At 44.8% G+C, this 12,879-nt stretch overlaps 1 protein-coding gene and 1 non-coding gene across 2 annotated transcripts in view; both read right to left on the bottom strand.

The window, feature by feature from the left end:
• The window catches only part of LOC144498517 (leucine-rich repeat-containing G-protein coupled receptor 5-like), a 172,366-nt gene that overhangs the window by 54,226 nt on the left and 105,261 nt on the right, over window positions 1–12,879 (bottom strand). The window lies entirely within an intron of this gene.
• Window positions 11,189–11,261, bottom strand: trnav-uac (transfer RNA valine (anticodon UAC)). The gene has a single exon. It is a non-coding gene; the product is annotated as a tRNA-Val (tRNA).

The following is a 12,879-nucleotide window of genomic DNA, read 5'->3' as shown; positions in this document are numbered from 1 at the left end:
TAATCTGCTTGCAGTGGGATAGGTCTGCGGGATGGGCCAATGTGCAATAGGACAGCTCCACACCAACTTTGCTTCTGGGAGGGACGATCCATCCACCACAAACCACACCCCCCCTCCCCTCCCCACCCCCTGCATCCCCTAATAGTCAACCCATTGTTCCTACCTTGAGTTCACTCAAGAAATTCAGTACCATTCTGACTGGAGGAACTCTGTCTTGTCTAATTATGAAAAATAGTCTCCCAATAAACCAACTTTAGTTTTGCCACAAGCCTCTCTAATATCTGAATTAATAAAGTCTCTCAATTCCTGCCTGCAAAGGTCATCAAATATAGCAGACAAGATGCAGAAGGAGGCCATTCAGCCCATCGAGTCTGCACTGACCACAATCCCACCTGGGCTCTATCCCCATAACCCCATGCATTTACCCTAGCTAGTCTCCCTGACACTTAGCATGGCCAATCCACCTAATCCACACATCTTTGGACTGTGGGAGGAACTGGAGCACCCAGAGGAAACCCACGCAGACACGGAGAGAACGTGCAAACTCCACACAGACAGTGACCCAAGCCAGGAATCGAACCCGGGTCCGTGGCGCTGTGAGGCAGCAGTGCTAACCACTGTGCCAGCGTGCCGCCCGTATTCAATCCTAGCTTACCCTAGTGTTCAATCCTGGCTTACCCCTCAATTCTAACCATAGGTTTCCCTTAGCCTTATCCTCTCTTCAGCAACATTGTAATAATTGGTTGGTAGTACAGAAATTATGCATTGCTGAATAAGGAGACATATTATCAAAGTTTTTAGTCTTGCACTCATCAGGACAACTCACAAGAAATACCAACTCCCTGTCAGGGGAACAACAAATAAAAGGTTTCGGGGGACAGCCATTCCCTGGTTCATTCCTCATGGCAATGCCTTGACCAATCAGAGTTGGCTTGCCCGGTTTGAATTCGAACAACCACTTGGCAGATAACTGTTCTCTGTTGCATTCTCCACGGTAATGCCTCCATCAGAGTTCAAATGCCAATCAGTCAACACTCTCATACAGTATAAATTGTTGTTCCCCTCACTATTGATATTTCTTGCGAGTTGTCCTGATGAGTGCCAGAGGAAAAGCTTTGATAGCAAATCTCTTTCTTCAGAAATATTGTAATCGTATCTTTAAAATCAATAAAACCAGCTCTCTTCCTATTCCAGTTTTTCCATCTTTTTGAAAGGTTTTATAGCATGGGGTATTTAATTCTCAGCTTGCAATCAGGCCTTATAAGAACGTGGGAAATAGGAGCAGGAGAAAAGTACATGGCCCTTCAACCTGCTCTGCCATTCAATATGATCAGGCCTGATTATCTGTCTTAACACCACTTTCCCGTCTGTTCCACATATCCTTTGATTTTCTGTGGTCCAAGTCTCGGTCTATCTCAATATTAAGTAGATGCAACTGTGGGGCAACCACAATCTCCTGCAGCTCAAACAGTTACAACCCTCCGAATAAAGAAATTACTCCTCACCTCAGTCCTAAATGATCAACCTCTTATCCAGAGATTGTGTCCACTATGTTCTAGATTCCCCAGCCAAGGATACCAACCTCTCAGTGTTAGATCACAGAATCCCCACAGCGCAGAAGGAGGCCATTCGGCCCATCGAGTCTGCACCGACCACAATCCCACCCAGGCCCCACTCCCGCAACTCTTCATATTTACCCTGCCAATCCCCTTGACACTGGGGTTAATTTAGCATGGCCAATTAACCTAACTCATACATCTTTGGACTGTGGAAGGAAACCTGTGCACCCGGAGGAAACCCACGCAGACACGGGGAGAATGTGCAGACTCCGCACAGACAGTGACCCGAGGCCGGAATTGAACCCGGGTCCCTGGCACCGTGAAGCAGCAGTGCTAACCACTGCGCCACCATGTTGCCCAGTCCTGGCAAGATCCTTCAGAATCTTGTATGCTTCAATGAGATCTTCTCTCATTCTTCTGAACTCAAAAGAGGATGGGTGAGATTCTCTGGCCTCCCCTCAGCATTTAGAGGAAGGCGGTGTGTCATTCGCTGGTGGCAAGACCATCTGGTTGCATCCCCGTCAATGGGAATTTCCATTGAAGCCACACCACGCCGCTGGGAATCCCACGGCAGTGGGTACACTGCCGGCAAGACCAGAATCCTGCCAGTATGAATGGCCGGAGAATTCCAGCCTTTATCCAATTTACTCAGCCTCTCATCATTGGAAAGCCCTCTTTTCCCAGGAACCAATTGAGTGAACTTTCGCTGTCCAATGAAAATATATCCTTTGAATGTGGAGATCAAACTGTGCATAGTGCAGATATTCTCCATTTAAAGCACGTTCTAAAAGCATGTTTTTATTTTAGCACAGTTTGGAAATTAGGGACATTCCCAATTTTCATTTTACTGCGGTTACTGCACATAAGTCTTTCAAAAGCCATTTCCTTCCATGACCCTCTCACTCACCATTTCCCTCCCTGGCGCTTCCATCCTGCTGCTCCCCTTCCCAATCCTTCTGCTCACCACCCCTATCCTCATCTTCTCATCCGCCACTTCCCTCAGCCAATCCCAAACCTTGAGTGAGGTCTCAGGAGAGGGGTGTCGAGAGGTAGGGTGTGAGAGTGGGGCTGCTGGTGGGAGGTAAAGAGCTGGGTGGGTGGCAGGAAGCAGTGAGTAGGAGGGTTAGGAGATGGAACAAGAGGGTCTTTGAGCAAGAGGCTCAGGGGAATCAGCAAGTGGGAGAGCCAAAGGAAGGGCTGGAAGAAAATTCTAACACTTAGCAAGTTACCAAGAGTTAGAAAGTAGAAACTGATAGCCAAGTTCCGCACACATGAGGACGGCCTCAACCGGGATCTTGGGTTCATGTCACACTATTTGTAACCCCCACGACGTGCCTGGGTTTGCAAAATCTCACTAACTGTCCTGGCTTGAGACAATTCACACCTCTTTAACCTGTGCTTAACCCTCTCTCCACTCGCATTGTCTGCACCTGTAAAGACTTGATTACCTGTTAAGACTCGCATTCCAACCATTATCTTGTAATTGAGTTTGTGTCTATATATGTCCTGTTTGTGAAACAAATCCTTCCCTCACCTGATAAAGGAGCAGCGCTCTGAAAGCTCATACTACCACATAAACCTGTTGGACTTTAACCTGGTGTTGTGAGACTACTTACTGTGGCCACCCCAGTCCAACGCCGGCAACTCCACATCAAGAGTTAGAAAGGCAGTAGGAGTTAGTAAGGGCCAGTAAGAGGCTTTTTGGGTTGGTACGGTTTAAGGCAGCCAATGGGATTTTAATGTAAAATTACAAGTCAGAAAGATAACGGTTACATTTTGTTGATAGCAAAGTGATTTCCATTTTGCACATTTTGGTTTTGCGCACCATTTTTTAAGATCTCATTAAATTTAAAGTTTATTTATTAGTCACAAGGTAGGCGTACATTAACACTGCAATGAAGTTACTGTGAAAATCCTCTAGTCGCCACACTCTGGCACCTGTTCGGGTACACTGAGGGAGAATTCAGCCAATGCACCTAACCAGCACTTCTTTCTGACTGTGGGAGGAAACTGGAGCATGCAGAGGAAACCCACGCAGACACGGGGAGAACGTGCAGACTCCACACAGACAGCGACCCAAGCCTGGAATTGAACCCAGGTGGCTGGCACTGTGAGGCAGCAGTGCTAACCGGGCCACCCCGTTAGGAGTGTTAGACAAAGGCTTGGCCAAAAACCTATACAATCGCACAAGGATATTGTATTCTTGTATCCTCTTTCAGGGAAGGCCAACAAGCCATTTATTTTCATAATTGCATGCTGTATCTGCAGGTAAATCTGTGTTCTAGAAGTACAATAACATCCTTCTGGACAGCAAAATTTAAATGTTTCACACCTATCTAACATATTCTACATCTCTATTCTTAATGCCAAAGTGAATAACCTACAAATTCCCTCATTATACTTCAACTGTCCCCTTGTTGCCCATTCACTTAGCCTTTGCACAGCCTCTGTGTGTCCTTCCCACAGCTTACATTCCCACCTAGTTTTGTACCATTAACAAACATGGACGCAATACTCCTGGTCTCTTTTGGCTAGAGTCGGCCTCCAGGCAGCAGACAGTTGTGGGGGGAGGGGGGGGGGTGGTTTGTGGGGGGGGGGGGGGGGGGTGCAGTAATCTAGTCAGGTTCAAAAACCTTTACTCTCCTTAATTAGCAACTCACCACTTGCAAGCAGGTATCTCTGTTACCCCCCCATCCCCACCCACCCCACCTCCCCAACTACCCCCATCCTGTCTCCAGGACTATGGCGCAAGGCTGGATGGATATGTGGGAAACCGACATTTGGGATGATGGCATCAGATTCTGTGCCGGCCCATCTCCATGCTCATCTCCAAAGGGACCTAAAAACTCAGCTCAAAATATTTGTTTAATGTCTCCGCCATTTCCTCATTCTCCACAATAACCTCTTCCATCTAATGGACCAATACTTACACTGGCTACTCTCCTGTTTATATGCTTGCAAACGTTTCTGCAGTCTGACTTTACATTCCTGGCTGCTCTATTGTCATATTTGCTTCTTTTCCTTTGTGATCAACTTTTTGGTTGCCCTTTGCTGATTTCTGAAACTATCCCAATCCAAGTGCATGCTAAGCTGTAGGCCAGGGTTGAGGTGCCCTCCAAGACTTGAACATGCTCAGATCATATCCTGCAGTCTGCTAACAAATACTGTCAGAATATGAAGGGAAAATACAAAATAAAAGACAGACTTCACAAGTTTTACCTTGTTTAAAGTTTATTTTATCAGTGTCACAAGTAAGGTTTACATTAACACTGCAATGAAGTTACTGTGAAAATCTCCTGGTCGCCACACTCCGGCGCCTGTCTGGGTACACTGAGGGAGAATTTAGCATGGCCAATGCACCTAACCAGCACGTCTTTTGAACTGTGGGAGGAAACCGGAGCACCTGGAGGAAACCCACGCAGACACGGGGAGAACATGCAGACTCCGCACAGACAGTGACCCAAACTGTGAATTGAACCCGAATCCCTGGCGCTGTGAGGCAGCAGTGATAACCACTGTGCCACTGTGCCGCCCCTATATATTTGCCCCTATATATTTATATTGAGAAAAGCCCTGGGACCCATTTTAAGGCCTTTTATTGTGAACCCTCGGACATTCTAGTGACTGTATTTTCGCAATCATGCAAACTGCCGTGTTTAATTCAAACCTGAAACAACAAAATCAGTTTTGCTCCAATCCCAAGTGACCAGACTGAACTCTGATTAGGATGTCTGCGAATATTTATTTTCTGTGCAGGCAGTTGACTATGTTTTTGGAAAAAAAATGAAATAAACATTCAGTAGCTTGATTGCTATTTGTTTATCAGTTATTAAGGAACAACACATTGTGTGGGAGGGCATGTCACAATGGTCTTTAACACTCCATGCGACGTTGCAATATTCGCTTCAAAATGTGTCTCAGGGTCATGATAGCTCCTGCGTGGACAGTTGGAAAATGTTATCATTTAAAGTCATTTGTGAGCACTTTAAAAACACAAATTGTTTACAGATGTAAATGATTATTTCTTGAAGTTGACCTTTATTCTTCCGAGGCCAGATATTAACTTTCTGATTAGTTGATAAAACCAGAAAGTCACTTGTGGAAAGAAAATCAGCTCTTCTAATTATAGGAGGAGACAGAAAGCAATTTTAAGGATGAAATCCATACTTAATAGTGTAAACCATATACCAAGTGTTAATTAATTGCCAGCAGCACTGTCAGAGGGTACAGCAGGATATAGATCGGTTGGAGGCTTGGACGGAGAGGTGGCAGATGGAGTTTAATTTGGACAAATGTGAGGTCATGCATTTCGGAAGGTCTAATACAGATGGGAAATATACAGTAGATGACAGAACCCTTAAGAGTATTGATAGGCAGAGGAATCTGGGTGTACAGGTACACAGGTCACTGAAAGTGGCAACGCAGGTGGAGAAGGTCGTCAAGAAGGCATTTGGCATACGTGCCTTCATTGGCTGGGGCATTGAGTTTAAAAATTGGTAAGTCATGTTGCAGCTTTATAGAACCTTAGTTAGACTGCACTTGGGATATAGTGTTCAATTCTGGTCACCACAGTACCAGAAGAGTGTGGAGGCTTTGGAGAGGGTACAGAAAAGATTTACCTGGATGTTGCCTGGTATGGAGGGCATTAGCTATGTGGAGGGGGTTGGAGAAATTTGCTTTGTTCTCACTGGAATGACGGAGGTTGAGGGGCGACCTGATAGAAGTCTACAAGATTATGAGGGGCATGGACAGAGTGGATAGTCAGAAGATTTTTCCCAGGGTGGAAGAGTCATTTATTAGGGGGCAAAAGTTAAGGTGCTATGGGCAAGGTTTAAAGGAGCTGTACGAGGCAAATGTTTTACACAGAGGGTAGTGGGTGCCTGGAACTAGTGGCCATGCTAAATTAGTGTCAGGGGGATTAGCAGGGTAAATATGTGGGGGTTACAGGGAAGGGGCCTAGGTGGGATTGTGGTCGGTGCAGGCTCGATAGGCCGAATGGCCTCCTTCTGCCCTGTAGGGATTCTATGATTCTATGGAACACAATGGGTGGAATTTTCTTGGGACAGGACCATTGAAAGGTCCGGTGACCTCGGGTGGGATTTTCTTGGGGCTGGAAAGTCCCTCCGGATGTAGTTGATAACCTTGATCAATGTGAGCAGCATTTTGATGGAACGCAGGGTCAAAAATCACTGTTGCTAAAATTAATCTGTGTTCCACATTTCACTGAAAGTCCTTGCCCTGCTACACTGATAAGACTACTTTATTAAAATGGGGTTAAACCTCTGTGAAACTAAGGGAAAGAGAAATGTCAAATGAGTGTGTTAAATATTCATTCATGAATGTCACCAGCAGAAACAAATAGGCTGTCGGTGAGTTCCTGAGTGACTGAACTAATGGAAGATTCTACTCTCAAACATATTAGTCTGACTCTGAATCTACCTCTGCACTTTTCCGTAGCACTAGTAACTTTAAATTTCAGCTTTATTCAAAGAACAAGAACAAAGAAAAGTACAGCACAGGAACAGGCCCTTCGGCCTCCAAGCCTGTGCTGATCATGATGCCCTAACTAAACTAAAAGAAACCCTCCTCCCTTGGTCCGTATCCTTCTATTCCCTCCCTATTTCTGTACCCATCCAGATGCCTCTTAAATGTTGCTTATGTACCTGCTTCCAGCATCTCCTCTGGCAGTGCATTCCAGGTACCCATCACTCTCTGCATGAAAAACTTCCCCTGCATATCTCCTTTAAATTTTCCCCCTCTCACCTTGAACCTGTGCCCCCTTCTAATTGACACTTCCACCCTGGGAAAAAGCCTCTGACTATCCACCCTGTCTATGCCCCTCATAATTTTGTAGACCTCTATCATTCTCCTCTCAGCTTCATTTAACATAGGAGAATTTTCAGATTGAGAAAAATTTGGTAATTGTCCAATCAGTTGGCAATCATTGTGGGAGGTACTTTTAAGATACTTTTATGACACAATAAATTAGTTCTTGGTCTTTTAAGTGGTGCAAATGTGTTAAGAGTTTGGGACTCACTAAGGACTTACCACACTAAAAGGATTTCAGTATAGGAATAGGGATGTTTTGCCGCAATTGTATGGGCCACACCTGGAGTATTGTGTGCAGTTTTGGTGCCCTTATCAGAGGAAGGATGTCCTTGCTATAGAGGGAGTGCAGCGAAGATATACCAGGCTGATTCCTGGGATGGCAGGACTGTCATATGAAGAAAGACTAAGTCAGTTAAGATTATATTCATTTGAGGTTAGAAGAGTGAGAGGGGATCTCATAGAAACTTATAAAATTCTAACAGGATTAGACAGGATGGATTCAGAAAGAATGTTCCCAATGGTATGGGAGTCCAGAACTAGGGGTCATAGTTTGAGGATAAGGGGTCAACCTTTTAAGAGGTGAGGAGAAATTTCTTCACCTAGAGAGTGGTGAATGTGTGGAATTCACTACCACAGAATGTAGTTGAGGCCAAAACGTTGTGTGATTTCAAGAAGAAATTAGATATAGCTCTTGGGGCTAAAGGGATCAAGGGATCTTGGAGGAAGGGGGATCAGGATATTGAATTTCATGATTAGCTATGATCAAAATGAATGGTGGAGCAGGCTCGAACACACACACACACACAGGCACACACACAGCCATGCACACACACACGCACACACACACACAAACACACAGACACGCACACACACACACACGTCAACCTACAGCATACTTTCACAGACTACTTCCTTATCTATTTGGATTCCTTTGCTCATTTAAACCTGAACACTCCATATTCATACATGACACATCCCTCATTTTCCTCGAGCTGTCAAGAGTGGATAGTGTAACCATGGCAAACTCCCCAGCACTTGCTTGCATGCTGCAAGTTTCTTGTTAGGGAGAACAATGGCTGGTTCCATAGCCGTGGAAGGGCTGAGAATGTAAACAGCACTTTGTCAATCTGTCCATGATTGCACTAAATGGAAACACATCGTAGAGGAAGAACATTTCTCTTCAACCTTTCAAAACCCCAGAATATCCCAAAGCACTTTATAGCCAGTAATGTATTTTTCTGAAGTGTGCTCACACTAAAATGTAGGAAATATGGCAACCAATTTGCACACAGCAAAATCTCAGACACAGCAATGGGATAATGACCGTATGTTTGACTTATGTTGATTGAAGGATAAACCTTGGTCATAAGCCTGGAAGAACTCCACTGCTTTTCACTGAAGAAGTGTCAAGTGAAGTTTTACCTCAGTTTGAGAAGGTAACCTCTGGTTTAATGTCTCATCTGAGGGAATAAAGGCAGAATTTTCCCATCCCGCCCACCATGGGAATCGTAGCGGGTGGGACAGGACCATACAGAGGTCCGTTGACCTCGGGCGGGATTTTCCAGTGTTTGGCTGAGCGCGGCCAGAAAATCTCGCCCTAATGCCAGAATTTTACAGGCATGCCTGCCACGGAATTGGGACGGGCAAGGCTCGCAGAATGGCATTCTCTGTTGGCCTCGGGCAGGATTTTACGAGCCTCGGGCGGGTGAGGCAGTAAAATTCCGGCATAAATCTCCAACTGTGCAGCACTCCCACAGTAGCATGCACCTCCAACATAGTCACAGCAGGAAACCTTCGGCGGTGTGTTTCAAGATGTGAATTATTTTGCAAGATCTTCGTTCCCCCAGTTTTCCGCACCCAGGGCCTCTGGAGCAAGGAAGTGCAATTCCAGCCATACAATTTAGCCGGACCGATCAACGTGACACTGACAGCTGCTTTTCAGGAGAGAAGTTGAACTGAGACTAAGATCCAAATCTTCTAGTCCTGCCCACCGCAGGAATCATCGTGGGCAGGATGGATAAGTTGACAGACCAGCAAAAGCTCTGTTGACCTCGGCCGAGAATTTCCGGCCCTGGGGCGGGTGGGACCGGAATGTAAAAGTTCCCAAGGGATGATTCAAAGAAAAATTAAAAGATTCCCCGGTGACTTGGCCAAAATTCTTCCCTCTCCCGATACCACTAAAATCATGTGATCATGCATTATTTTGTTATTTTCAAGATATTTCTGTTGATTGCAAAATACTTCAGAATGTTGCGATGGTGCATTAAGGTACTATATAAATTCAGGCTTTTTCTTTTAACCTGTTCTGTCTTTGAATAATTTTACACAAGAATCTGAGGTCCTATCATCTTTCCAACTAAAGTTGTCTTTAGTGGAAGAGAAATCGATAGAAATGGAACTCGGTCCCATGACCAAATGTTGGGAAGCACGACTGCACAGTGGCACAGTGGTTAGCACTGCTGCCTCACCGTGCCAGGGACCCGGGTTCAATTCCAGCCTCGGGTCCCTGTCTGTGTGGAGTTTGCACATTCTCCCCGTGTCTGTGTGGGTTTTCTCCGGGTGCTCTGGTTTCCCCCCACAGTCCAAAGATGTGCGAGTTAGGTTGATTGGCCATGCTAAAAAATTGCCCCTAGTGTCAGGGGGACTAGCAGGGTAAATATGTGGGGTTACAGAATAGGGCCTGGTTGGGTTTGTGGTCGGTGCTGACCCAATGGGCCGAATGACCCCTTTCTGCACTGTAGGGATTCTATAGTTTCTATGCAAGTCGGTCTTACTTACAAAACCACTTCCTCAAATTATGGGATGCCCCAGTGTTTACTTTTATTTCCTTTCATCAGATCAACTGGTTTGTCGAAAAAAATCCATGTTGATTTTTCCAAGGCATTTCATTTAAACAGGATGTGGTTACAAACATTTTGACATGGCAGTTTCATCTCATTAATTACCATGAGCTGAATTATTGGGTAATGGTTAGAGTGCTCTCTTGTTTCTTCCAACCTTTGAATCTGGATGTTTTCTGCATTCCTGCCTCCCTGCCTCCCTACACTCCACCATTGGTAGGATAGCGTTGGTTATCCTGCACCTGTAGAACATCCTCCCTAAATTGCTCAAGCTTGCTACATCCTTCCCCATCTTCAAAGAATTCTTCTGAAAACCAAACACTAGGTTGATTGGCCATTCTAAATTGCCCCTTAGTGTCCTGGGATGCATAGGTTAGAGGGATTAGTAGGTAAATATATAGGGATATGGGGATGGGGCCTGGCTGGGATTGTGGTTGGTGCAGACTCGATGGACCGAATGGCCTCTTTCTGCACTGTAAGATTCTATGACTTCTATGACTTTGACTCATTTTTCCTCCACCTGTTCCCAACTCCCTCATATTCCTTTTGACTATCATTTCTTTTCTCCTCTCCATATTAATTGATGTATCTATGTTAAATATATTTTTAAAAGTTTATTTATTAGTGTCACAAGTCGGCTTACATTAACACTGCAATGAAGTTACTGTGAAAATCCCCTAGTTGACACACTCTGCCATCTGTTTGGGTACACTGAGGGAGAATGTAGCATGGCCAATGCACCTAACCAGCACATCTTTCGGGCTGTGGGAGGAAACCGGTGCACCCGGAGGAAACCCACGCAGACACGGGGAGAAAATGCAGACTCCACACAGACAGTGACCCAAGGTGGGAATTGAACCCGGGTCACCCGTGCTGTGAGACAGCAGCACTACCCACTGTGCCACCGTGCCGCCCATAGAAATTTAAGTTCCGATAACATGACTTAAACTGAATGAGTTATGTTTCTGCCCAGGTTCAAACTGGGGGCCTTTCGCGTGTAAGGTGAATGTGTTAACCACTACACTACTGAAACAACTGATATAATATTCATTGTTAAAATCACACCGCCAGGGTGACTTTATACTTACATGTTTACTGAAAAACTGGAGATTGTGAATGGATATTCTGTTCTACATCTGACTTCAATAGTAAAGAAAATTGGACTAAAATAATTAGAAAAGTTAAAATAATTTCTTGTGTGCTTTCAGAGTCAAGATGTGTGTACTCACTGAACTACTGAGGAGCTGGGAACTTTTATTTTCATTTGAATGAAAGATGATTAAAAATAGATAATAGAAAATTTACTGTACAGTTTTGTGTCAGAATATCCCTGACTGGTGCAACTGGTGATAACTGAAAATTCTAAAGAAGTGCCATAGAACAAGAAAAATTGATTTCACATTCATATGTGAGGTATCAAATGTCATAAATGCAAAATACTGCAGGTGCTGGAACCTGAAACACAAAATTCTGGAAAATCTCAGCAGGTCTGACAGCATCTGTGGGGAAAGAATAGATGTGGAGATGCCTGCGTTGGACTGGGGTAAACACAGTAATAAGTTTAACAACACCAGGCTAAAGTCCAACAGGTTTATTTGGTAGCAAAAGGCACAAGCTTTCTTTGCCCAAATAAACCTGTTGGACTTTAACCTGGTGTTGTTAAACTTCTTACTGGGAAAGAATAGAGCCAATGTTTGGATTCTAGATGCCCCTTCATCAGAGCTCCAACGAAGGGTCATCCTGACTCGAAACGTAGGCTCACTCTATTCTCTCTCCACAGATGCTGTCAGACCTGCTGAGACTTTCCACAATTTATCTGTTTTTGTATCATATAATGTCCCCAGGATGTGTTAAGATTTGAGGAAGATTAAAACACAAAATTGGGATAAAATAAAATCAAGAATGGGGATAGAAGGGGACTGATCTGTGCAGCTACCTGAGGGGTGTTTTGATGTGTGAATTAGCATACCAGTGAGAAAAGCAAGTGTTTACCTATGTGACTAGGGGAAAACAATGGGGTGTCAAAGAGGTGACTTCAAAGTGGAACATATGAAGGAATTAGCACTTATATGCTAAAAGCAGGGTCCACTGGGTGGGCAACATCAAAGGAAAGGAATGATATGTCCATAGCACAATAACTGGAGAAAGGGACACAGTAGAAGCAGCTACCTTCAGATCAAAGAACAAAGAAAATTACAGCACAGGAACAGGCCCTTCGGCCCTCCAAGCCTGCACCAACCATGCTGCCCGACTGAACTAAAAACCCCTACCCTTCCGGGGAGCATATCTCTCTATTCCCATCCTATTCATGTATTTGTCCAGACGCTCCTTAAAACTCACTATCGTATCCGCTTCCACTACCTCCCTCGGCAGCGAGTTCCAGGCACCCACCATCCTCTATGTAAAAAACTTGCCTCGTACATCTCCTTTAAACCTTGCCCCTCGCACTTTAAACCTATGCCCCCTAGTAATTGACTCTTCCACCCTGGGAAAAAGCTTCTGACTCTCCATTCTGTCCGTGCCCCTCATAATCTTGTAAACTTCTATCAGGTCACCCCCCAACCTCCGTCGTTCCAGTGAGAACAAACCAAGTTCCTCCAACTTCTCTTCATAGCTAATGCAATGGAAGCTATTGGTAAAAGGCTGCTGAT

This window comes from Mustelus asterias, chromosome 9, assembly GCF_964213995.1.
Source record: "Mustelus asterias chromosome 9, sMusAst1.hap1.1, whole genome shotgun sequence".
Taxonomy (NCBI): Eukaryota; Metazoa; Chordata; class Chondrichthyes; order Carcharhiniformes; family Triakidae; genus Mustelus; species Mustelus asterias.
Note: the sequence above shows the minus strand (reverse complement) of the source record. Positions and strands in the feature narration are given on the sequence as shown.